The following is a 27,715-nucleotide window of genomic DNA, read 5'->3' on the forward strand; positions in this document are numbered from 1 at the left end:
AGTCGGCCATACCAATGCAATAACTTAATGAATCGGTGAAGGCAACGCCGACCCACAACCGACACAGCATTGTACCATCCCGTCGTGAAGTCTTTGATGACAGCTGTGTTTGGTGTAATGAAGCGAGGTTCCGGGGGCGTCAAGTGGAGTTTAGTGATTCCAATGCATAAGTGTGGTATTATGCGCGATGTGGCGAAGTTATTTTTCGGCATCGACCCACAGGGGGTATGGGCAGTGTGGGTGCTTCGTCATGGGCCCATCGGGCAGCGTTGTCGGCGATGTGGTTACCACCAATACCACAGTGACCAGGCAGCCATTGTAAGATTATTTCATGTCCTTTGTTAGTGGCGCGATGACAGATTTCATTTATTTGAGATACCATCTGATGGTAGTTCCCGCGTCGTAGACTTCGCATACGTTGAAGGGCCGTCACAGAAGATAGCCCACTTAGCAGGGCAATTGGGGAATGTGAGCGCGGATTGGGGGATTTGACGCTGTGTCGTGGGCCTGCATGCGCCGACCCCTGAATAAGGTGTTGCGCACACGTCCTTGGTGGAGCCTGCATTCGCAAATGTACGTTTACGAAGATATCCATTGTTACCAAACAAATACGTATACTAGCGATATAGAAACACGATCAGGTTGCAAGTCACGCTGTAGTGAGGCATTCCGCACTTATTTTCACCGCCTGGGTTTCTTTTACGTGCACGACCATGAAAATGTTGTTTGCATGGTCTTAAGTGGACCCGTAACCTTGAGGTCGGCAGCACAACCATACGCAGAGCTTGCGGGCGTTCCGGGTGTAGCGTGATAGCGTTCGTCACTCAACGGGAGCCTGCAAGAGGATCGCGTACGACGCATGCGCAACGCAAACGCGAAGCCTTACGTTTCGACGTTCTAAAACTCTTTGATGCGCTACTGTGACGGGTCACGCTCTCTAATATATAGGACATTCTCTTTTCCACACCAGACACTGCAGACACTATTGTATCCGCTCTACTGCGACGCGAGATACCGGAAACTTTGCGCTTGCGTGATAGGGAGCGAGACGCGAGGGCGGTCCGTCGACGTATACGCGGAGCCGCTGTATTTCGTCGTGCAGTTTTACAACCCCACATCCAGCCTTCCCCGGAAAAAGGGTCACCCGTATCTCTCTCACAATCTGTCTCCGCTGAAACGCTGCGACCGCGCGGCTACGTCGCTCGTCTGCATTCAAGACCGCTCCCAGACACCAACGGGTGGCGGTGCTGCGAAGCGCCCGTCAGAATGTTGATGGAATCTTGAGATTACTCCAAATTACATGATACGATGCACGGAAACAAAATAAAACAAACTCTCGGCGCCACTACGGTAATAAAATCCCTGCGACAAGGAGTATTCGACTGTATCACTTGTTCGCACCTTTTCCGTCCGAGCTTCTACATTTGTCATGCTCAACTAGATTTGTATTTGGGAAGAAGTGTCACCATTATGTAATAAAAAAGAAGAAAAAATAACTTGCACTTTCGCGATTTTGCGCAGCTAGCTTTGCAGGGTAAGTTTGAAATTAAAGAGTAAAATAAACTGTCGATATTCATGATTATTGTAAAGCGGATTTGCAAGGAAACACTTAAGATAGCTACGCGAGTCACACCGACGTGGTTTTGTTCACTGTCGCATTGCGCCATAGTAGGGTACACTAATTTTGTCAATTACCGTGGTACCTTGCCAATGTTGAAATCGCCCTTTGGCTTCAGGGAAAAGCGTGTGTCGCAGCGTGAAAGTGTGCCAAACAAAATGTCAGCGCAGAAGTATACATAGTAAACCGCCGCAGTTGTCGCAGCTAACGCAACAGGTAGCCGTAACATGAATGCTAATGTTCACTAAGTAATCCACAATGTTGGCTAAAGTATGGCTAATTTTGTCAGGTGCCCGTTAAGGAATGGTTGATGTGCGCGTTTTCATGTTTTTTAATGGATGTAATTGCATGCAATGCTTACACATTATTGGATAATTCGCAGGAAGCTGCCGCTGCACAACCTTTTGCTATGTTTACTGGGTGAATTGTTAATTACTGTGGCAGACTTCAAATAGTTTCAAAGCACACATTTAGCGCCGTTCGTCATCCCGCGTCAGTGATACAGCACACCAAAATTGTTCTTCTATCGATAGATGCTGAAGTAATGTCCCGTATCTGTCTATGGTCGGTTACGCCCTGAGAAAAAAAATGGCAGATCTGACCTACCCTGGGAATCGATAATATGCGAAGCACGAATGAGCAAGGTCGATATGTCACTTCGAAACCAGCAAAACGTTAAGAGGTGGACGTTAGTTATGCCGTACATGACTTCCATGACATGATTATCATGTTTGCGCCCGTCATATGTGTTCATCGTCCATTCACGTCACGTAATACCAAACTTGGTACGTGTGAAGCTAGCTAAACGGCCGCGAGTGCGCTACGAGCGTAACATGTAGTCATGTTTTACATGACACGCATATCATGATTATCATGTTTGGACGTGTCATGTACATTCATCGTCCGTTGGCGTCACGTAATACTAATTTGGAATATGTGAAGCTAGCGAAACGGCCGTGAGCGCATCATAAGCGTGATATGTAGCCATGTTCTTACATGACATACATGTCATTATTATCATGTTTTCACCAGTCACATACCTACGTCATCCATTCACGTCAAGTAACACCAAATTTGGCATATGTGAAGCTAGAGAAACGGCCGCGAGCGCATCATGAGCGTGGTATCATAGTCATGTTCTTTCAGTACACACATGTCATGATTATCATGTTTGCACCCGTCATATACCTTTGTCATTCATTCACGTCACGTAACACCAAATGTCGTATATGTGAAGCTAGCTAAATGGCCGCGAGAGCTCTGTGAACGTAGCATGTAGTCATATTTTACATGACATGCATGTCATAATTGTCATGTTTGGACGTGTGATTTACTTTCGTCCTCTGTTCCCGTCAGGTAATATTCAATTTGGCATATGTGAAGCTAGGGAAACGACCGCGAGCGCGCCAAGAGCGTGCCGTGTAGTCATGACTTGCATTACACGCATGTCATGATTTCCACCTCAGGGCCTGTCACTTACGTTCGTCATGCAGTCATGTCATAATATACCAGTTTTGCAATATGACATGTGAACGTAACCACCACAAGAGCAGCAAGACCATGGCATGCAAATCAGAGCATTCATGACATACACGTCCTGACTTTCATGTTATGACTGGTGACTTATGCTCATAATACAGTTATATTATGCCATACCAATTTTGGTATAGATCCGATTCTCGAAACGACCAGGAGAGCTTAAATTCGTAGATAGATAGATAGATAGATAGATAGATAGATAGATAGATAGATAGATAGATAGATAGATAGATAGATAGATAGATAGATAGATAGATAGATAGATAGATAGATAGATAGATAGATAGATAGATAGATAGATAGATAGATAGATAGATAGATAGATAGATAGATAGATAGATAGATAGATAGATAGATAGATAGATAGATAGATAGATAGATAGATAGATAGATAGATAGATAGATAGATAGATAGATAGATAGATAGATAGATAGATAGATAGACGGACGGACGGACGGACGGATACGGTCAATGTCACCAAAGTTTGTTAAGAAGTGCTTCGCATTTTAAAAAAATACAGGCTGCACCCATATAATCGTGGCACTCCTGCCCTTCACCTGAGCGAGGGTCAGCGCTGGCCATGCTCATTCGAAAGACGCGGTTTCGATCTCGGTGGCGGCGGTTGCATTTCGATGAAGGCGAAACGCTATAATGGTCGGTGTTCTGTGCGATCTCAGGGCATGTTAACAAACACCAGATGGTCCAAATTTTCTTAGACCTCCGCTAGAGTATGCCTCATAATCATATCGTGGTTTTGGCGCGTAAAGCTCCGGATATTGTATATATCATAGGTTGTTACCGACTATGGAAACCTAAATTGGCGTTGGAGGAACAGGCTAGCGAAACGATCCACGCCCTATCAAGAGTAAGGATACAGATTATGGTGGAGGCCACGCGGCTCGTGCCAACGACTGCTTTAGCGTGACGCAGCAAGCCGCTGCCGTTACCGATAAGCGTGCGACCCTTGAAACCCTATATAGCTATCAGAATTTTTCGTCGGCGGCTTTGATATGCAGCGTCACGCCAGAGACCAGACACCTACTCGAATACATATATAGCAATTGGAGAAAGCAGCATTGTAGGCATGGTGTAAGAATAACCGTGATTGTAAGTGCTCCCCCCCCCCTTCCACGACACATACACACTAAAGTTTCCCACTGTAAATTTAACATATAGGGATACACTGCCATGTAAGGCCTATTACAGAATTTTGAACCCAGTGCCGATGTTGTGCTGTAGAAGCGGACCATGACGTGGTGGTTTAGTATCTGAACGACACCGAGCACACCCACAGAAGAGGGACAGATAAGACAACTGGGTTGCAAAATAACGCGGGGTTTCTCATTTTGTTTCAAGTGCACGCATCATGTATTATTCTCGCTGCGATGTGGACATTAGAATTTTGTTGTCTTCATTGCCAATACCCTACTTTTCGTACACCGCGAGGGTCAAGTGGAAATGACTTCATTCACACTGCTGAGCACAAGGTCTTGACTTTAGTTGATTGACATGTGGGGTTTATCGTCCCAAAGCCACCATATGATTATGCGAGACACCGTAGTGAAGGGCTCCGAAAATTTCCACTATCAGGAGTTTTCTAACGTGCACCCAAATCTGAGCACACGGGTCTGTAACGTTTTCGCCTCCATCGAAAATGCAGCCACCACCGCCGCCGCTGGGATTTGATCCCGCGATCTGCGGGTCAGCAGCCGTGTACCTTAGCCACTAGATTACCGCGGCAGGGTGGTCTTTACTTCATCTCCCAGCCGCATAAATATAGGAGGGCGAAGCGCAAGAATGATTATTCAGCCAAGCAAAGAGCAGCCATTTTAAGTTTCTCTCCATTTCTGACGAAGTTGTAAAGCCAGCATCCCAGACCATGTACGTTAGAGAAAAGGTAAGCTTTTATTGGGGAAATGTAGAAAGAACATTCGTTGGGTGGGGCCCTCAGTTCAGGGCTCAACTGCGCATAGCGCGACCCTGCGAGACCGCTGGACCAGGTTTTTTTTTTTTTTTTTTTTTCAAACATGCTGGCTGCTAAGCTGAATGCTGGAAGCGCGCCTGCGCACTAGTGTTATTATCATGTAAGCTGCGTCGTGTTTTAGAAGTTCAACAGACTTTTGCAATGATAATATTGGAGTTTTTACATCTCAAAACCAAGATGTGATTGTGAGAGACGCCGCAGTGAGGGGCTCCGGAACGTGCACTGACTTCGCACAGTACACGGGGCCTCTATCATCACGCCTCCATCGAAATGCGACCGCGATGGCCGAGATCGAACCCGCGACCTACGGGTCAGCAGCTGAGCACCGCAACCACTGCTCTCCGATGAGGACTTCAGGAAATACTTAAAGCTTTGAACTACTGACAATGTATGAGCTCTTCTCTGAGGACGCCGAACGGCGAATGCGAAGCCACTTATAGAATAGACACAGCACTCTGTTTCTTGCGGAGATTGCCTTGTGTATGTATGTTGCAGTCATGCAATTAAGACTGGTTATTATGCCTCTGTAGCCTCTCTTTTCTATCCGTTGGACGCCCTTCAACATGCACCACGCAAGACACATGGGAGCCGCCATCTTGGGATGTTGTTCAACCAATGCTTTCAAGGCAAAAGCCTTCAATGTCTTACGCTCACAGCCGACCATCCGTGCTCTGGTACGGTAGCAGGTGGCAGGGTTGCCAGTGATTTTCGAGTCAATGTCGCCAAGCGACGAGCAAGAGATCGCCAAAATTCGCCATTTTTCTTCAAAGTCAGCCGAAAAAAGTCGGGAGTTGCTCGGAGGATTTCAAGCTGAATGGTCGCGCGCCCGCGATCTCCGATGGCAGCGTATACGTCTCACCGACTCGTTCGCCCTCCGTGGTCTCCTGACGCCGTGAAGCTCTCGCTGGGTGGTGCCCCGTCCTTGGACTGTTTCGACCGGCTCCCAACTATCCTATCTCCTATATCCCGTCGCTTGTCTTCTCTATTTCTTGATCTATTTTATTCTATTCTTTATTAGTATTAGGTCACAACGGGCCTCTCAAATTCACCAAAATGGCGAAAAGGCACCACCAGCGGCAACCCTGCCAGGTGGGCGCCGGCGCGCTCCAACGGACGCTGGTCGCGTCGGACCAACACCCTCTAGTCTAGAGGGTGTTGGTCGGACTCGACAGCATTCGCGCTTTGCTTCCCCAGCATCGCTGTGCTCTGCTTGCCCAGTCTTGCAAGAAAGAAGACGCACCCATCGCGTTTCATTCTAACCGACCCCGTCTCAGTGGGCACAGGCGTTCGCCGAACCCCTTTTGAAATTTACGAAGGGTACTTCAGTTTCTTTGCAATGCGAACACATTTCTTAGTCGGGCTACGTCAGGCGTCCGTCGGGATCCATCCACCACCCTCTCGCATGGCAACAGCTGCAGGCGCGCGTGCTTATCCTCGCCCTTAGAAACCGGAGCATGTGGTGCGAGCAAGTGTAGGAGATGGTAGGTGCAGTGCTTCGCCACTCCTTCTCTCGCTGTTCGCTCTCCTCCCTGTGCCCCACATTCCCGTCCGCTCGCGCCTCACTCTCAACCATTCGCTGGCTGGGCGCCTCTCAAGAACATCCGGAGATGTGTGTTCGAGACGCCACTGTTAAACGCCAACGCTGAGCCGAGAACGCTGTTAGTTTTATTCACTTCATAGTATTTTTTAACCGTGCATGCTAGCTACTAGAGCTAGAAACACATACCGCGTTTCTTGCGACAGGAAAACGCCACGTGCGGCGAACGGTGCTATTGGCTGCACGATGTAAGAAAAAAAGAAAACATTATTCTTCTAAAGCTGTGTCCTCACGTGCGAAACGCGTTATGGACGCTACGTAATGCATTCGCATTTCCTCACGATTTCCTTTGGGGAGGTGGGGTATTTTTTTATTTTTGTATATCGCGGCGTGAACGAATAAGGTCGTGAAACGTCCCATGAATCAGCCCAACCGTTTCCATGCTCCTGCGTATTATTGTTTGGTTGTAGTTGTCTGAGATTCATAACGGCAAGGCCCAACATGGCCACCTCACAACGAGCTCGGTCAAAAGCCTTGCTTAGTGTTTTCTTGATGGGGTGAAAAAATGCCTTCTAGATGCACGTCATTCGCCTCAAAGCTGCCCTTTTACACTACTAGTACGGACTGCACTCAGTGCTGGCTATATAATTAGAGAACAGGCCGAGTCAATCCTGCCAAACCGCTGCATATGCGAGTGTAAACGGTGACGCTGCCGGTGGGCTACTTTCCGAAGCTTGCCCTCGTCACGGGGTTGAAACGCCTAGCCGGTCTGTTTGGCGCGCAGACGACGTTGCTTCCAGTGTTTATCTCGCGACGCACGCACATATGGCCGTCCGCCTGATTACTCGGTCGCCCCTTCCTGTACGTTTATTGCCGCCATCATTGTGCGTGCCATTAAAGGCCGGACGGAGACGAAGGGTGCTCGACACGCCGACCGTAAGTAACGTTGCAGGCGCACGCCGCGACGAACGTGTTGCAGGTGTGCATTTTCCTATGGGCACTTGTTTACAAACGCGGTCAGTTCCAACACGTGCACTGTGCTTTCGCAGCTCACCGAACGCGTAATGGCTGAATAATTTGTGATGTGCAGCGTGCATGGCGCGGGTCGTTAATTGTTAACGCCATTCGCTCTTCGAGAGTGCGCCATCGCAGTCGAAGCCTCCTACAAAAACCTCTTTGGGTCAGCCTTGGGGGAGAGGTCACGTGTTGAAGCTCTATTCCCATAGACACAGTGTTGATAGTGACGTAACCTGCTACTAATATAATAATTATTAATGGGGATTAACGTGCCAAGATCACGATACGATTATGAGACACGTCGTTGTGGAGGGATGCGGAAATTTCGACCATTTGGGGTGAAGCACATAGGCCTCAAGCATTTTCTCCTCACTCGAAAATGCGGCCGGGATTCGATCCCGCGACCTGCGGGTCACTTACCTGCTACTCGAATATTTATCATTTTGCATTGTCCATAATGATTCCTGTTTGCGCATGTTTCTCTATGGCAAACAACTTTCGTCTCATAAATTTGTGCCAGGGTAGATTGGTGGTTCGCAACGAGGGAACAGAATCAATTTTAATGTTGACATAAAAGCTTACGTTTCCATCTGTCGATGTTTGTCATGACTTTATCAGGCACATGTAAGATTAGGCTGCATTTGTCAAGGCCCCGCCACGGTGGTCTAGTGGCTAAGGTACTCGGCTGCTGACCCGCAGGTCGTGGGATCAAATCCCGGCTGTGGCGGCTGCATTTCCGATGGAGGCGGAAATGTTGTAGGTCCGTGTACTCAGATTTTGGTGCACGTTAAAGAACCCCAGGTGGTCAAAATTTCCGGAGCCCTCCACTACGGCGTCTCACATAATCAAATGGTGGTTTTGGGACGTTAAACCCCACAAATCATGCATTTGTCAAGTTGGGGATAGCGTGGTATTGTCTACTGACTGTTCAAGAATCTTTATTCTTATCCTCTCTCTCTCTCTCTCTCTTGCATAGATTTGTGATCCCAAATGGGTTTCGCAAGTACGCTGCTGTGACAGCTCTCCGTGTGCGTCCAGGCCTTTAGACCTTACCATTCCGATGGGCATTAATGTTGATTACTTGTATATATACTCCATTCGGCGTGCGTGAAAAAATAATACAGGTCGTTGAAATAATGTATGTAGTGACCCGCTACTCCATGTCCACAGATTGTGATTGTCCCACTCATTCTGAAGTCCCGACTTGAGCTTTAAAGGGTCCCTCAACAGCCTCTAAGAATACCAAGAACGAGCCCGTTATTCCTCCGGGCATGTCCTGTCTTTGCGGCACAATTCCTATATAGCGCCAGCCGTTTGCTCACGTGACGTCAGGATGAAGTAAGCTCTCAATTGGTCGATATAGGTAAAATATATCTGTAGGGAACTGTTTGCTTTGCCATGCAGTCGCACGTGTGTTCTGCCTTGTCTCGCGTGACCATCGTACGCGATAAAAATATTTTATTTCGTTTTCCGCATATGCGACTGCGCAGCAGAGATAGCTGCATTTAGACGAAAAACACAAACTCCCAACCGGCTTAACGCTTAGTTCTGATATTCCACATGTCATATAAAGAGATAAGTGGCGAAGGTGAGACGGTGCATCTAGGAAGGGTAATGAAAGCGAGCGTGAACTACTGTTTCGCCTTTGAAGCGGGATCACCACATTTCGCTGAGCACCCGGGACTTGTTGGGCTCTCTTCATTCTTTATGTTGAGGTAATCGACCGGGTATGGACGAGACCCTGGCCATTTCTCTTCTTCTTCTTGTGCCTTCCTTGCTTCCCCTGACTCGGCGCCATGCTCCGTATTGAGAGGCGGAAATTATCGTCATTTCCTCAACTAACCAGTACATAACAACTGGTTTAAAGGCACTTTGAAAGGACACCAAAGAGCAAAACAATTTTTCGCGTATTAGTAAAGTACAATTTCACAATCCCAAAAACACTATATACCGTGAGATGACGCTTTGTAAGCGAAAAGACGCGCGGATAGAAAATATTTGTGGAGACACCACTTCCACATTCTCGCACCAAACACCACGCATCTTCATAGATTTTGAAGGCGTCTACGGGGCCTATAACTAGCTTCTAATCAATAAAAGTGAAGTTAATTGCCATATGGGAGTACCGTATAGCTAGCATACGGAATTTCACAAAACTCAATGGAGCCAATGCTGCGAAAAATACATTTTGAAATTTGTTGCGCCCCCCCCTCCCCCATTATAGCATTTCCAAACAATTTTTTTTTTCAGTCTCAGTCTTTATAGTGCTTTCGTATTCAGATGTCAGCGCATGATGTGCCGACCCTGATGGCGGCATCTTTGTACCCTCGACTACTTCGTGTTGTCGTTGATGATTCACACCCAGCTTGAGCTACGCTAACTCGTTTCTGGTGCGTGTATAGCTTCGCGTCTCATCCAAGTCCTTCGTGTAGTTCACCCGGAAGTTTATGCTTACCTTATCACGCAACAGCGGCTTGCGCATCGCTTATCGAACTCGTGCGTAATTTGCGGCATCGGCTGGTCGATGTCACCTAGATAATTTCACGCCTGCTCACTCTTTTTGCCGCGGGCTCTGACGTCACTATATTTAGACCACCACGTTTCGCTGCACATACGTGCTTATACGCTTGCTCTCGTCGCTCGACAGACATGAATTGCCAAGCCTGACGAACGTTTTTGGTGGCGTGCAGGTGTGCTTGTTGGCGACTCGAGAAGATCGTGTTTTTCTGTCTCAGTACTGGAGCGTGGATATGTGATGCGCCTTGTGCGCTGGATATTCGCAATGTGTACGGCTTCAAATCCGAACGGTTGGGCGATGCTGCGTGGCGAATTGTCGGGGCAAATGGACCAGAGTTGCGAGTGTTCTCTTTTTCTAAGGACAAACGAAACGCGAGCGTGTCGTCCGTCAAGCTGACGTCTAGATCCGTTTTCTTCGGGACCCGAAGGTACGTGTGCCAGTACTGCACATTTCGCAGTTGTTCCAATGGCGCCATCTCCACCATGTTCCGTTCTTGCCCTAAAATAAAGGTGTGTGTGTGCTTCTGACTTGTTAGCGTAAGCCCTGGTATTAAAATAATAAATGCGCGTGGCAGTACGTTTTCAGAACAGGCGTTTTTCCTTAAGCGTTAATTGGTAAACATCTTACTATTGGCGATTAGCACCACGCGCTTATTGCATTACCTCTCTTTACTTGGTTGAGAAAAAAGGAAGCAATGCTGTTACATTGAAGGCTTAGTGCATCGGTTTTGAGAATTTTCTTGCTTGGGTTCCATCCACTTTATTGCGGTATTATAATTTTGCGCAAATCGCACCAGCACCTTATTCTAATATGTTTCATTGAAATTTAGAAGCGTGTAGACACTTACGGTAAAGCGCCTTCTTAAATAGTTTTCAGGTGTGTTCTATTTCAAGCTAGAATACTTAAAAACCACTACCAAATATACTGATCCAAGTACCGGTAGTGCAGTGAAAATGCCCATGGGGGCTACATGGTTTAATCTATATCCAGTACTAACATTTTGCCAAGGCCGTGAATTTGGGAGCGACTACGCACCACTGCGAGAGGGGCGAGATCAAAAGGGAAACGCTGATCCTTGTGTTGGTCACAAAAGATTTTTGTGAAACGAAAGATTTTGTTTTCTCTTGCAGGGTCATCACCCTGATATTGTGCTGAATAACATAATTGTGTGAGCAGCACACACTCTCTCCAATAACTGCCTATGAAGACACTTAGTTATAGAGACAGTTAAACAGTTCGGAAGAGTAAAAATGAAAGTGCAGAAACATAGCAACCAATTTTTCTGCATGTTCTAGGTTGTGTGTGTAGGGGGGGGGGGCGATATTTTTGTGCCGATATTTCTGTGCCCCATATTTCTGTGCCACTGAGGTGGCATGCTCGTATACATGGCATTGTTGGCAACGTTTGTTCCTTCCTTTCTTTTTTTTAATTTCTGTTTTTTTTACCTCACACGCAATTCAAACACTGCATGTTAAAGTGCCGATTTATTGAAAGAGTGCGTGACATCTATATGCACAAATATTTTTAAAAATCATAGAAAAGGTATCTCGGCTAACATTTCCTGGCAAGGACGCAAGTGTGACTGCACTATGAAAATATTGCTACGGGGTCAATGTGGGGGGGGGGGGGGGGAAGGATGGTACACGTGGCGGAAGAAAGCGTATCTACGAGGACGAAGTGTAGGCGGGACTACATCTTATATAGTGTCCGAGTATATCCAGTGTAAATATAGTTAGTAAATAGCCATGACTTTCTTTTCTCAACAGCGGAGCTGCCTAATCCGAACATTAGTCCGTGATCAGTGAACGAAAACAATCATCGTGCATGCGCTGTCTTCATCCTCTTCTTCATCTTATGTTTTGCTCACAGAATGCGTGTGCCGATTTGCCCGGCGCTCGGTTGTGATAACTTCTATGGGCGAGAGAACGTGTACAGAGAAATAGAAACGTTCTCGGCGAAGAAAATCTAGCTCCCCGAAGGTGAACATGGTAACTACTCGGACATCCTACAGGCACGCTATGGGAGAGCTGTGTTTAAAATTGCTTCCTCTCTCTCTCTCTCTCTCTCTCTCTCTCTCTCTCTCTCTCTCTCTCTCTCTCTCTCTCTCTCTCTCTTTCTATATATATATATATATATATATATATATATATATATATATATATATATATATATATATATATATATATATATATATATATACCTTTTAATCCTATCATTTTAATCCCTCCTCACCGCCATCCCTCATGAGCTACTGTTGAGGTGTGGCACTCTGATGCAGACAGTTACGGGGCTCACTTTTCTCTTCTTTTTTTTTTCTTGAAGAGTCACATAAGGAGAGCTGTGCATATATTGGAAAGCTGGAGAATAGCGGAGGGCATTTTGCTCGGCTATTTCGCATCTCGCGGATATCAATGCTGCGTAGGCTGAAGCTACTACTATAGGCAAACGCGTTATCATCTGCTTCAAGAACGTTTAAGCCGCTGGGTGCAAAGTTCGAGCGTTCTGACATCCGTGGAGCCCCAGCTCATCGTGTACAGCATGAGCAAACTGTCACGTGCATTTGTGCTGCCTGTGCTAAATTTTATCGAGTTCTGGGACCGCAGACCGATTTATGAAGGCCCCTGTGTCAGCGTGGGGTCAATGCACTCTGCCAACTCTTTAGTATGTTGCGCCTGCGGCGCTCTCCTCAACAACGTGACCTGAGCAAGCCGTCACACACACTCGATCGTCGCGCAAGCTGTGAAGGAGGACACTTTTGTTCTTTCTTAGAAGCACCACTGCACGACGATGCTGACCCGCAGCTACCCCTTTGCCACGGGATCCACGTACGAGGCAGCACAGTATGCCCCGCCGCGGTGGTCTAGTTGCTAAGGTACTCGGCTGCTGACCCGGAAGTCGCGGGTTCAAGTCCCGGCTGCGGCGGCTGAATTTCCGATGGAGGGGGCAATGTTGTAGGCCCGTGTGCTCAGATTTGGGTGCACGTTAAAGATCCCCAGGTGGTCTAAATTTCCAGAGCCCTCCACTACGGCGTCTCTCATAACCATATGGTGGTTTTGAGACTATAAACCCCACATATCAACCAATCAATCATCGAGGCAGCACAGTATATAGCACGCAGTCATTTTCTGCTAGTGTTTCGTCGAACAAGCGGTGCCGGTTAATAGCATTTTCTCGGCCCTGACGGAACGTGAACGACTCGTGCTGTGCCTCGGGAAACGGCAACAGCGCGGCTTCAGGTGATCTGAATGAGGTAGATGTTAAGGACTACGCCCAGTTGCGGAGCTCAAGAGAAACGAGCGAATCTTGCGGCGTATTTGTACATCTCGTGGTAAAACTCAACCTAGTTCTTTCGTCGCTGCTGGCCATTACGTTTGTGCGGCACGCCTTCGTCAGGAATGGTGTCCCAATTTCGACCCCGCCGTTTAGGAGATATAAGTGAAGACGCAGAGTTAGAAATGGTTTTGAAAAGCAGATTTGAAAATGTGGCACACAGCCATGTCACATGAAAAAAGAATTATGGTTATATCAGGGTCGTTTTTTTTTTCTTTCTTTCTGCACCTTGAATGTGGTATAGGTAATTTTTGTACGTGGTCGACTTTTGAGTCGTCGTGACGTAACATGATGAGCTGTTCGTTATCGTCAAGTGCAAGACGTCTGTTCTATGTCATTATACACCTGTTGCTGCGTAGAAATTGGGGCAGAAATTACCGTTGCTGTGTGTTCAACTACAATAAAATAAAACACCAAGGTCATAAAGGTGAAAAAATGGACTGGAATTATAAATAATGGTATTCGAGGAACAGAAAAGTAATAGCTGATTCCTAGTGCTGATCTTTGCCAAAATATAACCGAATACAGACGCGATGCCGTGCGAATCCAAGGTATATCCACTCTGAGTTATAGCAAAGCTGCGAGATAATTTGCCTTTTCTCCTGATTCAGGTGCTTCGAAGGCTTTTAGACTTTGCGACGACTACCCCTGCTTATACGCCCGCCCATGTGCGCACCAACGTTCTAATTAGTTATGCGTGTATACAAGAGGCTTCACGAAGTGGGAGCGGTTATATATCGAGAGGATCACCTTCTCTGTCAGTGTGTTCTGCATCATGTGATCCTTATTCAAACCTATTCGATCCTGCAGCTAGCGAACGTATATAACGAGGCTGATGTGCTCACTTTCATGTCTCGCTGACGGCACACAACAACCCCAGTTGCGCGAACCATGCTCTAGTTTTCTGAAGCGCTGAGCAAGTCCTTCCCGCGGAGTCACTGTCACGAGATAGATCAGTGATATGCTAAAGGAGGCAACTGGTAGATGAATTTGCGATTTGCTAACTTGAACTGGGCTTCTTCCTCTTTCTATTTTTATTTTATATATATGACTCGTCTGCTGACACACAGGTCGCGGGATCGAATCCCGGCTGCGGCGGCTGCATTTTCGATGGAGGCGAAAATTCTGTAGGCCCGTGTGCTCAGATTTGGGTGCACGTTAAGGAACCCCAGGTGGTCGAAATTTCCGGAGCCCTCCCCCACGGCGTCTCTCATGACAATATGGTGGTTTTAGGACGCTAAATTCCACATATCAATTAATCAATCACTCAATCGGTCAATTAATTCTTTTTTAGCTATGTACTTGCACTTTTTACCACAGTGTTTGTCAGTCGCTGTCACCGAAGCTTGCCGAAGCTCGTCGAATATGGCTGCCTGCTTAAGGCGCTACGACAATCGAATTACTTGTTTTACGTGTAAAGTGACGCTTTGATGATTGATTTTGATTGATTTGTGGGGTTTAACGTCCCAAAACCACCATTTGATTATGAGAGACGCCGTAGTGGAGGGCTCCGGAAATTTTGACCACCTGGGGTTCTCTAACGTGCACCCAAATCTGAGCACACGGGCCTACACCATTTCCGCCTGCACCGGAAATGCAGCCGCTGCAGCCGGGATTTGATCCCGCGACCTGCGGGTCAGCAGCCGAGTACCTTAGCCACTAGACCACCGCGGCGGGGCTAAAGTCACGCTTTGGCATGGAGGTACGTAGTAGCGTGGGAGCCCATATCGATCACCTGGCCGGAGTTCTTGAGTAGCGATAAGTATTCGCTCTGTTCCGAACAGGTTGTAAGCGAACAATTTAGTCAAAGCTGCATGTATAAAATCCTCGCCGTAATATATTGCTTTTCTTGGAGGCGAAGGTATTTTATGATTTCTACCGTTCTCTCAAAATTGTGCTGACCACAAAATACTAGCTTGCTTCTGTGTTTGTTCAGTGAACCAGAAACATATTGACCCATACAATTTACTCTACTTTTTGTTTTGGTTGCTTGAATAAATAGGCAGGTCACGAAATAATGAAAGGGTCCACCGAATAGCGGAAGGTAAGGTGAAATTTCGCGCGTAACTATAATGCTGGCACTAGGGAATAATTAGAAAGCATTCAACACATGGCTTTGGTAAAGACTGGGGAGATGTGTGTCGTTGTTAGGTTCAGGCCCTGTGCTGAGCTATCTGTGGTAAAGTTTCATAATTGCAGTGCCGCTTGGATAAAAGTGGGATATTTAAAAAAAAACTTACCTAACAGATGGGCATAGCCCTTTACAGCGCGGGATGACGTTCATTCAAGTTGTGGCTGTGATTGATTTGTTCTTGAAAACATGCAATTTCACCATACAAATGCATAGAAGACAACAGACAGCGTTCACACCTAGACAACGCGCCCGAACGCTTTTATTTACGATGCCACATCAAGTGCTGTGCGAGCGACTCGTACAGCATAACTCGGGGCCGCTGGTCTCCGATAGTCGACTATATGGGGATGGGTGGCTTCAGCTAGAAAGAGCAGACAACACGGATGGCCGGGTTGAGTGCAGAGGAGCTTCATGGTGATCGGCAATGCGGCATGCCGACTGCCGCTGCAGCCGCGTGGTCGGCCGCCGACCACCGGGCCCGGAAAGGCCAGGGCACGGCAACTGCGCGTGCCTCGACCTTTCCCGCTTGGTCTGGGTCCTGGCGGGCCTTCCGGGAGGGCCGAGGTCTTGCCCCGGCCGGCCAGGACCCAGGCCAGCAAGGCCTGTCTGTCTAAGCCGACTTAAGGTCGGAGCGGTGCTTTTATAGCCGCCGACGCCGCCGTGCCACGTGGGCCCGCAGCGTCATCGCGGCTGGATAACGTGCGCCAAGGGTGTCGTTGGCAGAGGACGCGTCTGGAGAGGGAAGCGCTGGAGGGGTCACGCGCGCCTCTCCGCCGGCGTGCAGCGAGGCGAAACGGAAAGGACACGACGGCCACGACTCGCTGGCCCCGGCGAAAAGAGTCTTGCCGTGGCGGTATACAAGAGAGTATCGGTAAACGCGGTCCACGCCGTCAGTTTGCCTCTGATGAACTGTTATCCCGCAGTTGTTGTAATCGCTCTTCCAGTGACCCTGTGTAGCGTGCATTTGTGTTAAGTGCAGTGCCATGTAGTGTGTGGTTGGAAAGCCACACCGGTGTTTGAGTTTTCAAATTTTCCCTTTGCACGAATTTTGTTTTGGAGAAGTACACACCGCTTGCAGACAGTTCCTTGGCCGAACTGCGTGGTGCTTGGCCGAACTGCGTGGTGCTTGGCCGAACTGCGTGGGCCCTACGTGGTCGCGGCCATTCGTTTTATAAGCGAATGACCGCGACTTCTACGCGGTGGCTTGGAATGCGGCAAGCTTGGCAAAGCGTCTATATCGTTGTCAGCAGTATTTACGGACGCGTTTGTTGCTTAGCGACGCGAAATCCCGCGGCAGTTGACCGAATCTTCAGAAATTGTAGCCCGAGCACATCTTATCGTAACCGCGTGGTACGCTTCTTCACGGACACCACGACTTTGATTCTTTTGATCAGAATGATCGCTTGCACATTGGCCGATATCCACATTGACCGATATTGTCGAATGGCTCCAATGAAAATATATTCATAGCACCGAAGTTAAAAAAAAAATTGGGGAAAAATGGTGTAGAGAGCTAGAGCATGCTTCTTGCTGCACTGCCTGGAGTGGAGTGAATGTCTATAACGTTGTCGCTGTACTATCTTCCATAATACCGCAGAAGTAATGCGGTAGAAATAAACGAATAACATGATTAAATTATATATCGCTTGGTAGAGGAGCGCTGGGATCTCCTGTGAACCAGTTTTCTCTATCATTTCGTGGCACTCATTGTACATTGCGGAGTAACGCATAATTACATATACGCTTCTTTTGAGAAGGGTCACGGGGGAATAAAGAAATCAGCGATGAAAGTTATAGCTATAACGATAGGCTTGTACGTTTGGCCGATCTGAAATATTCAGTGCACTTTTGATTTCGATCGTTTTCATTCCTCGCACATCATTTGCTTCTAGTGATAGATTGACGTTAGCAGCATACGGCGTAACAAGCAAGGCTGCATGACCTACTAAAGGATCGAATGTTAGCCGCACCAGCTTTGACCACAACGTTGCTTTTGTTCGGAAGGTTGGTCGGTTAGCCCGTGTGTGGAGTGGGGCAGCCAGTGGTATTAATATAACAACATGTGCCCCAACAACATGATATGATTATGAGGGGCGCCGTAGTGGACGGCTCTGAAAATTTGGACCATCCAGTGTTTTTTGACGTGCACAGACGTCACGCAGTGCACGGGCCTCAATCATTTCCCCTGCATTGAAATGCGACCACCACGACTGGGATCGAACCCGTGACCATCGGGTCCATAGCAGGGCACACTTACCGCTACACCAACGAGCCATATGGGATATCAGCCAGGAATACAGTGGTTTGGTAAGGGTGCCACGCCAGTATAACACACCAGAACAATGACGCGTAAAGATACAATGGTCAATCACTAAGGGTAGGTCGTGTATTCACGAAACCTGCCTTACGATAGGGGGGAGTTGTTTACAAGTATATGCCGGGCCAATTTGTTTCCTCGCTATAGACGGTCGGCGATTTGCGTGATAAGACAATGACTATTTGCGGCTGATGCTCACGCTAAAGTTCAGTAAATAAGGTCCACGTGAGAAGGACCCGATTATCTGCAATATGCACACATGTATGTATGTCCGGTCACACTCGGTCATGCTTACTTCTGGCAAAGAACTTGATCTTTATTGCCACATTGTAGGTAATAAAGTGATGAAGTGTGCTTCCAAATGCCTTGGAAACTCCGTTTAGCTTCCTCTGTCAGAGTGTAAACGTGTTGCGCATGCGTCAGCAGACGAGCGAGGCTGAACTAATCGCGCACTTTACTCCTCGTTACCCTTTCCCGCCGTTGCGGATGCGTCATTCGTCCGCGCTCTGCCCCTTCTGTTTTCATTGCGCTCTGCATTGAAACCCGACGTGACCGCGATCATGAACATTGCCGGCGTGACACTGCTTCCTGTTGCAGATCAGACGGTGTTCTTTCTGGACGATAGGAAAGCAACAAAAAGCGCTCTAAGCGAAAACGAGTATCTCCAGTCGAGCATACGCCCGCCGACTGACAGGATGCGCGATAACAAAGAAGCCCGGGAAAACATCGTTTCGCGTGCGGCTCGTTTGCGCTAAATGTGACGGGTAAGTGCGATAGCGGGCCTGCCACCGTCCTCTACCGACGCCTTCGATGTGGCTGGACCAGTGGGCTGCACGCAATCGGCCGGCATAGATAACGCCAGAGGGAGCCACAGACGCGCGCCTCCTTCGAAGGAAAAGGTAAATACGCAAGCCGCTGTCGGATACGCCACGGCCACGTGTTTGGCGCGTGCCGGCCTGTTGGCTGGCCCGGCAGTTTGCTCACCCGCGCGCGATACTGTCACCTATCGCTACCGTCTCGTTTTATCGCCCGTTGGCTCACATTATGCAAGCGCCCGTTTTCCCGAACCCTTTTTGCCGAGTGACGCCGCCTTGATAAGGCTGTGGCAGTCGTGACTACCGGTATAACCGTATAACCAGAACCTTTTATTCGATGGGTGCGTTTAAGCACACTCTTTGTATGTTCGTGCTGTCGTGTGTGCGTGCGTGTATATATACACAAGCAACATTGACAAAACCTCCCCACCTCCCCAACCTTCACCAGTGCGCAGATATCTTCACTGTCTCTTTGATTTCGTAAGATGGAATCTGACATGTCAGTAACGGTGTACAGAACGAGAGAAAAGTTCGTCATTAAACACAGATACGAAGGATTTGATACAACCACAATACCGTTTCGCTGTCTTATAATGGGGCCTTATCGAATACGAAGTTCGAGGCTTATCTGAAGAAAGAAAAAGCGACACAGCCGAGACCCATTGTTGCATCGGCCAGCAATGTTGCCTCCCATTTCACACCACGCCGTTCTACAGCACGCCGCATACGTGAGTCGCTCATCGGGTGAAGGACGTGTATTTCTGTTGGACGTCGTCAAGCAATTCTAGAAGAATTCAAGGGCTTATAGACTACCGCATCTTGAAATCATAAAACTAGCGGTTTCACAGGAGAATTTAACCGAACATAAGGTGATTTGCTGACATTTTACATCACTTCCGATTACCAAGACTGGGACCGTGTCTTTCCCTTTGTGACGTTCACCCAAAACACTGCTACACAGACCCTGGCTGGTATTTCTTCTTACTTCTATCTCGTATTGCACGGTATGCACAATAACCCATTGCCAAGTTTACATTAAAGAGTCGACGGCAACTTCCCAAGCTGCTAAGCACGCTGGAGAGAGCGTCGCAAGTGAGCTCCGTCTCGCACCACTGCCGATCATCATCGTCAAATACACCATCGAGTCGTCTCGAAGCCTTTTAGCTTTGTATCTGTGACTGATTTCTGTGGCTCTGGACTTGATTGCTATATCACCGTTCGGACAAATTAACTACTATTGAAGTACGTGGGCCGTATACCACGCATGTGGTCTGGAAATCCTTGTATTTGATATACATCGCCAAGCTGCTCGAGTCTTCTGGGGCACAAGATTGCGCATATAGACCTGTCCAAGCCTTACTATCATTGTGCAGTGCTTTTCTGCCCGTAATTCGCAAGTATATGACTATTTATAGGTGGGGAAGTAAATGTAATCAACAGAAGTGGGGCCCCGCCGCGGTGGTCTAGTGGCTAAGGTACTCGGCTGCTGACCCGCAGGTCGCGGGTTTGGATCGCGGCTGTGGCTGCATTTCCGATGGAGGCGGAAGTGTTGTAGGCTCGTGTGCTCAGATTGGGGTGCACGTTAAAAAACCCCAGGTCGTTGAAATTTCCGGAGCCCTCTACTACGGCGTCTCTCATAATCATATGGTGGTTTTGCGACATTAAACCCTACATATCGAATCATTTGATGAATACAAGAGCTTTTTTTTTCTCTGTACATGAGCCTGTTTATGCATTTCACTTTTGATTTTGCCCATTCACTGTTTGTTGCCAAAAAAGGGACAGACCTCGCCAAGCCGTTATATGGCTTTTTCTTTGTGTTTCTGTTGTCTGTACCATGTACAAATTCAAAAAAAGAAAGTTCAGTCTAACAATAAAACGAAACGTCATTTCATGTATTGAAGCCCACAAATAAGTCGAACACAATGTGTTTTGTTGTTTTTTTGTTTTTTAACTGGAATCCACGCTCCTTAGCCAGAGTGCGCATATCGTGTGTAGGCCACGCGTCGCAACATCGCACAAGTGATAACATGGTTCAACGTAGCGTTGAACCAGATCATTGATAGTTTGCGCTTGTGCTCGTCCAGTACTTTTTTTTTGCCCTCTTTGTTGATTGATGATTGATATGTGGGGTTTAACGTCCCGAAACCACCATTTGATTATGAGAGACGCCGTAGCGTGGGGCTGCAGAAATTTCGACCACCTGCGGTTCTTTAACGTGTACCCAAATCTGAGCCCACAGGCCTACAGCATTTTCGCCTCTATCGAAAATGCAGCCGTCGAAGCTGGGATTCAATCTTGTGACCTGCGGGTCAGCAGCCGAATACCTTAGCCACTCGACCACTATTCTGGGTTAAGAACGCGTAGTTATAAATCAATATTCAGTATAGAAGAAGAACAATGCACATGTTGTGTGACAGCTAAGGAAACGATGGAACATGATCTGATTGAATGGGGTGATATCCACCCAGGTACACGTGTGGGCCTACATGAGGCTTTGGGTTTCAAGGACAAACATGGAAAGCTGAACACGTCCGCAATAGAAGCAAGTAGAAGACGGTTAGAGTATTGGTGGCAGAAAGTAGAGATAAAGGACAAAAATAGTGCAAAAACTGAGGTAGTTCTGCCTGAAGAGGCAGAGAGATGGACCGTGAATTGATATTTTTATTTGCTATAACAAGATCAAGTTCGTCGAAGTTAATAAGGCATTAAGCCAACATAAAAAGAAAGTTTTCCTTCCGTTTTCTTTCTTTCGAGCCTGGTTATCCATCCCTGAAAACTGGATATGGAAATCTATGGTGGCTTTACCATAAAGTCACAACTGATGGTCTGTTGACTTCGCCTATCGTCTACTTACGTTTTCATTTTATTTAACTTGTAGCGGGGATGCAGAGGAAGAACGCTGCTGCTACATGCGCCACCAAAAACGAACTGATTTATCTCGAGGTCCAAGCGCTCGCACTGCTTGCGCCTCCGCAGACTTCATGGTCTTCGCTGCCCTGGCGCAAAATCCTGAATCTCCGGCAGGCGGTATCTATCGGGAATTGTGGCTGCGTTCAAAATTGGGCAGCGACGAATTTGTTTTACATGCCAAACCACCGTACAATCTGATTCTGAGTGATGCTAGTAAGTCATATACGTTGCCAGTAGAAGAATAACATTTATTGAGAGAAAATGAAGGGGTTTACATGCGTGGCGCCTCATATCCAAGGCTTCACTGGCTTGCGCCACCAGCCGGTAGTGGTCGAAAATTGCTAGTTGCACATCCGGGTCCGAGCTAGCAGGGAGTGCCCGTCATTGCTCCAGATAGTTTTCTCTTCTGTACTTCCATTTCTTGCGGAGTTGCCTTTAATGCAACTCCACAAGATATGGTAGAGGGATCGGTGGCAAGTCGCGAAACTATGGACAATTGCGCCCAAGAAGGGCGGCTAAATTTTCTGCAATCGCAGTCAATTTGGATTGACTCCCCTTTGAATTTTACGGAGGTCTAGGGCATGTACCCCTGTAAGAGATTTATAAGGGCGCCATATTTCTGCTGAGTACATCGCTGATGAGCACGAAGCTATCAAGTGCGCTGTAGTTGTTTCACCTGAGAATGAATAGATGTGTCACTAACAGACGCCGGACAACTTCTAAGAAAGGCAATCAGACGTCGTCTCTCTCCCTATTCGACGAAAGCACGGCATCTTTGAAAGTCGCGTGTGTACGATGTTTCTTTTCTCATGCACTTTTGCAGGCTGTGAAACAACGCCTTCGTTTCCGCCCCGCCGCGGTGGTCTAGTGGCTCGCAGGGGGCGGGATCGAATCCCGGCTGTGGCGGCTGCATTTCCGATGGAGTCGGAAATGCTGTATAGGCCCGTCTACTCATCTTTGGGTGCACGTTAAAGAACCCCAGGTGGTCGAAATCTACGGAGCCCTCCACTACGGCATCTCTCATAATCATACGGTGGTTTTGGGACGTTAAACCTCACATATCGATCATAACCACGCCTTCATTTGCCCGTCAATATGCGATCACAGCTTATTTAGATCATCTATGTCACCACATGAGGCACGAATTGGTTGTTTGCGAGTAAATCCTTGGGCCGCACAGTCTTTGTGTGTGTTGTGAATCGACCGGAAGTGACTTGAAAATTTCTGAGTAGCTCACAAGAGTGGCAGTTTGGGCACCAGGGTATACCAGGAGGGCACCTATAGAAGCGTCAACTGGACTCGATCTGGTAAATTAAAGGCGCATGTTACACGCGCACAGGTACACTTAATTGTGTGCATCTGCCATTCTTTTATATCTCTGTACGGCTCGCTCTCATTTAGTCGCACTGATTACAGGACCTCCGTATAAAGTGGCCAATGATTAATTACGACCACGTGGTGTTAGATAACCACATTTGAACAGAAAAATATTGCGGAATGAAAAGCAATTTCGCCTCACCAGGGGTTACATTGCGCGAACCTGTCCAACTAGACCCTGACAACGATAACCCAAAATAACGTTTATCATGGGTGAGTGTCATGCATATCATGAATGACAATGCTAGTGAAACCATGATGTACCTTGTCATGGTGGTATTTACGAAACAATTTTAATAATACGTGAAATACAATAGGAAACTTTGGTTCCTATTCAGCGAAATAAGATGAAATAAGTTGACACTGACAGTTCATTTTGACTGGTGTCCTTAATGATGGCTTAAGTGTTGCTAACTGTATCAACCCACTTTTCCAGAATATCACGTTTTACGAGGTCGCTTATAGTGGACACTGCACATTGTCTTGCAAGACATTGCAGTCTGCTAAATCTGCACTACTATCGTAAAAGTAATTTGTCTCTCTTCCTTTATTGCCTTAAGACCAATCAGACGTGTTATGGTACGAATAGCTTCATTTAAAGAACCGGAGAAGAGCCACCTCTTCTCTAACTGTCCCTACGTGGGAGCAACCCGAGACACTGCGGGTTGCTCCCACGTAGGGACAGTTAGACCTATAGCCTAACCACCGCATCGCAGGTCTCTGGACAGTCCAAAGTTGATGCTCATATTCTAAGCTCTTGAGGGCCAAGATCGATTCGTGCACTGTGAGGTCCTCATGCGCACGTGGACTAGCCGAAATTTCAGAATTGGTAATTTTCGTAAGATCTTTGAGTCCGGTCAAGAATGTTTGCTTGTGATCTTTTTAAAAGCGTAGTTTCTTGTGGTATATTGCTGATCAGTATTTAAGTAGTTAGAATTAGTGCTCTTTTGAACTGTGATTGGCTCGATATAGTTGACGACAGACAATCAATAAGTTTTAGTCTTTGCTTCCTCATCTTGAATTACAGAAAAACAACGTAATTCTTTACAGTGACCTCGAATATCTTCATCTACGCTTTAATTACAAATAATGATACGCAGTCGTTACGATTTTTCAGATGCATTAACTTCGGCTTTTGAGCCCAACAAAATATTCTCGGCAGTGTGCTGTGATATAAGGAAATAACTATATATTGCGTGTCGCGCACTCAGCCCGTTTTGCTTGCGGTTCACGATCGCATCCATTGTATAAAGTTTCTGGATCATGTCGACGTCTTCCCTGTGAATAAAGAAATTATTTGTCGTATTCTTCATTCGAAAAGTGTACAGTTGTAAAATTCTACCGGCAATGCCTTTTGGGGTCCATACTTGCGAAAAAAAGAAGTGGGGGGTCGAATGTAATCTAGAATTGTATATAGATTAGAAAGCAAACGAGGGCAGCTGATACTCTAGTTGACAATAAAGGCAGGCGTTTTATTGTGTGAGCCAGATTAGCAGTGATCTGCAATGGAGTTACAGAATGGGTGCCACAGAAAGGGAAACACAGTCGATGACGGCCGCCAGGAAACCATTGGGAGAGGCCTTCGTCATTCGTGCTGCGGCGTACGTGAAAACAGGCCGTGACAATATATGATAATGATTTGTCATTGGCAATGACCTACCATCCGACAGGAAGAGGAAAAAAGAAGGAGATAGGAAAGTGGAGATCCGGTCGAAGCAGTCCAAGGGCGGGGTGCCACAATGCGAGAGCTGCACGGCATCAGGAGACCGCGGAGGGCGAACCAGTCGGCGGGAGCTACGCTGAAGTCGGAGATCGCGAGGGCACAACCGTCCAGCTTGAAATCCTCCGAGCGAATCCGAAGGAAGTGGCATCTGCTTGTGTTCTATAAACTGTCTGTGCTGAAACGGCTGCCAATGCGAAACATAATCCGAACGAAGGACGGCGAACCTTGTATTATAATGCATGCCGCGAACCCTCCGGGATGCGGTGAAGCCAGTGCTTCGGGCCGTTGTGTCGGCTAAATATACACGCTCCGATAAAGCGAGCCGACGCCACGGGAAAGGGATGGCGCCACAACAGAACAGCACGGCCTGTTTTGACGGCTGCAGCTGTTTACGGTGTCGGCTGAGAGGAGGACCAGCTGGCGAGGAGAACGTCCACTGAGGCGATAATCGCTGCACTCTATCCAAGTGACACGGTGTGTGTTCTGTTTGCTTATGGCACCGTATACACACCGCCTGATTCGGTACAGGTGACGGCTGCCCGCCGTCGAGCACAGGAATGACAAAACGCGCCGTTCTTGTGTGTACTTCTTTGCGAATCGGCGTGCTCCGAAAGATAAAACACATCCGTCTATATCTATTCGCGGCGGTCGCCTCTTGCTCCGTTTCTCGGGCTCCGCGGCTTCCCGGTTGTTCTTTACTCGCCTTGTTTTTCCTTTGACGCCCGCGACAGCACTTGCGCAGTACACGTGGCACGGAATTAGATCGAGCATGAAGAGTCACAGTCGGGCACTCCAGAAACGTTTCCACCACTTGTGAGCCTCCAGACTGAATGGTTTTTGTCCTTGCCGGGACCAACGTGCCTTCTTTCATTTCATCGAGGGGCCAAGGTCCTCTGTGGAAAAGAGCATGCTTCGAATAGATGATGTGCTGTATAAGGAATTAGCTTTCCCTGAGGCACTTGCTGGCATTCACGTGGTACTTTAGTAGATGTGCTACCCTCTGACTGCAACGAAACCGAATTTTTTCAGGGGTTATTGCTGCAGGCAGCAGATCAACAGCACAGCGTTATGGTGGCGTGTATTCCCGCGCTTCGGAGCCTTTATTTCCGCTCTTTTTCAGCGGCCGTGCTTTCGGTTATACATATTTCGTGTCACTCGAACACAACGCAGGCACTGCCAGTGCCACGCTCGGCGTGCGCATGACACTCGTGGAGACCTTTGCGAGCGCATCCCGTCAATGACGCGCGTTGCCTTGTCGCCGTGCTGCACAGCACAGCCAGCCTAGGGCTTTTGACGCACTTCCGTTGTGCAAACGCACTAGCTATGAAACATGAACTTATCCTGGGACGCTCAGGCATTGCATTAATTGAGGGCCGCCGCCGAACGGAAGCGCCAATACAGTCACGCCTTCGCCGCGGTTGCGCTGTAACGCTCCCAGGTCAAGTAAGTTCTATGACGAGCGGTTGGGGAAGGGTGATGGTGGGGGAGGGGGGGGGGCATTTTGCCTACCAGGGATTCCTTAATTAACCCATATAGACCTAAACCTCAGTACTCGCTCATTTCACTCGCCTGTATATCAATGTCTGTCGGACAGCTCACTTAAAAATCAAGCAGTTTCTCACTTTTATTTCTTTTCTCACGAAAATTGTCTGTGTGTATCCGTCCATTCAGGATGTTCACATATATAGTATCAATTTGCTCGTTTAATTCCATTGGCCAAGGGTGATTAACACAAAAAGATTCCGGCAGCCCTGTTACTAATAACAATTACTAATAGCACAAGGCATTTCAGCGCAACGAAGGCAGCAATAGAATTGGTAGGGGGGAAAATAAAACAGTGAACAGAGCAAATTGTATGCCTTTAGTTAATTTATTTTGGAAAGACATCATAACAAGAACGCAACAAAACAAACATGCGTGCTCCGGCTGCATCATCAACGCAATTCACATGTTTGCAAAAATCCAATTCACGACTGATTATATTAAGCGATATTACTCAGTAATACACTCTAAGAAATAAAGAGAGTCGTTTGACTCTCTTCTGCGACTCCTAGCTTAGCATGGCCCCTTTCAAGAGTCGCATGATCATTCTTTTGGAGATAATTATGCTCTCGCCGGTGAGTCGCGTCAAACCCACAGGGGAGTTTATGGCGTACTGACACCGTTTTTAGAAGGCGTGTTTACTCCATACAAATCCCCCGTATACACAACGGCTATGAGCAAGTGTCATCAAGCTCAGTAGACGCAGATAAACATTTAGTTTTTGGTCCTACAGTCAATTTTCCCGTGACGAACGTATACCACACATCGACCCTAGCCTGACGTCATGCTACAGTGCTGATTCTGGTGGCTTCACGAAGCAGTCCGGCTACTTGTGATGACATCAGGTACCAAAACTTCCGAAATGGCTGCTTGTGTGTCAACAACAGAGCAGCTAAGGTGCGGTGCGGACGTAGAAGCGTCATGATATTTTGCGCAAGCATTTGACGAGAAGCTCATGCCGTGTTGTGACGTGTTGAAACTTACTGTAATTACGTTTACTGGCGAAGCTTCATATAGTCTAGGGCAATTCATCGTCCATCCGGCGTACCCAGTAGCGTCTTCCTTATCATACAATAGGTGACGCTGTCCCATGCAAACTGCAGCTGGATGATGATATACTAGATGGTGCTGTAGTTTCCTAGATGACGCTGTCCCATAGAGATGTGTGCAATATGGCGGTTGGGTTAATGGACACTAGACGGCGTTGGAGGTGCCGCTGCTGTGCGATTGGCTGCTGCGCGGGGCTGCGCCGGCGCGCCCGTTATCTCTCATTGCCCTCGAGAGACTGCCGCCAAGCGAGCGCGGCGCCGGGCTGATCCAGAGATGGTGCGCACCAAAGACGCCGCTGCG

General features: G+C 47.6%; 1 protein-coding gene across 2 annotated transcripts in view; it reads left to right on the forward strand.

The window, feature by feature from the left end:
• The window catches only part of LOC119175683 (guanylate kinase), a 175,274-nt gene that overhangs the window by 113,797 nt on the left and 33,762 nt on the right, over positions 1–27,715 (forward strand). Inside the window, exon 1 of one of the 2 annotated variants that reach the window (XM_075881896.1) lies at positions 18,652–18,894. The exons of the other annotated variant lie outside the window; for it this stretch is intronic. The gene's annotated coding sequence lies outside the window, so the exon portion shown is untranslated. Of the gene's footprint in view, positions 1–18,651; positions 18,895–27,715 lie in introns of those variants that run through there. 2 annotated transcript variants of the gene reach the window in all.

Source organism: Rhipicephalus microplus, chromosome X, assembly GCF_043290135.1.
Source record: "Rhipicephalus microplus isolate Deutch F79 chromosome X, USDA_Rmic, whole genome shotgun sequence".
In the NCBI taxonomy this organism is placed as follows: domain Eukaryota; kingdom Metazoa; phylum Arthropoda; class Arachnida; order Ixodida; family Ixodidae; genus Rhipicephalus; species Rhipicephalus microplus.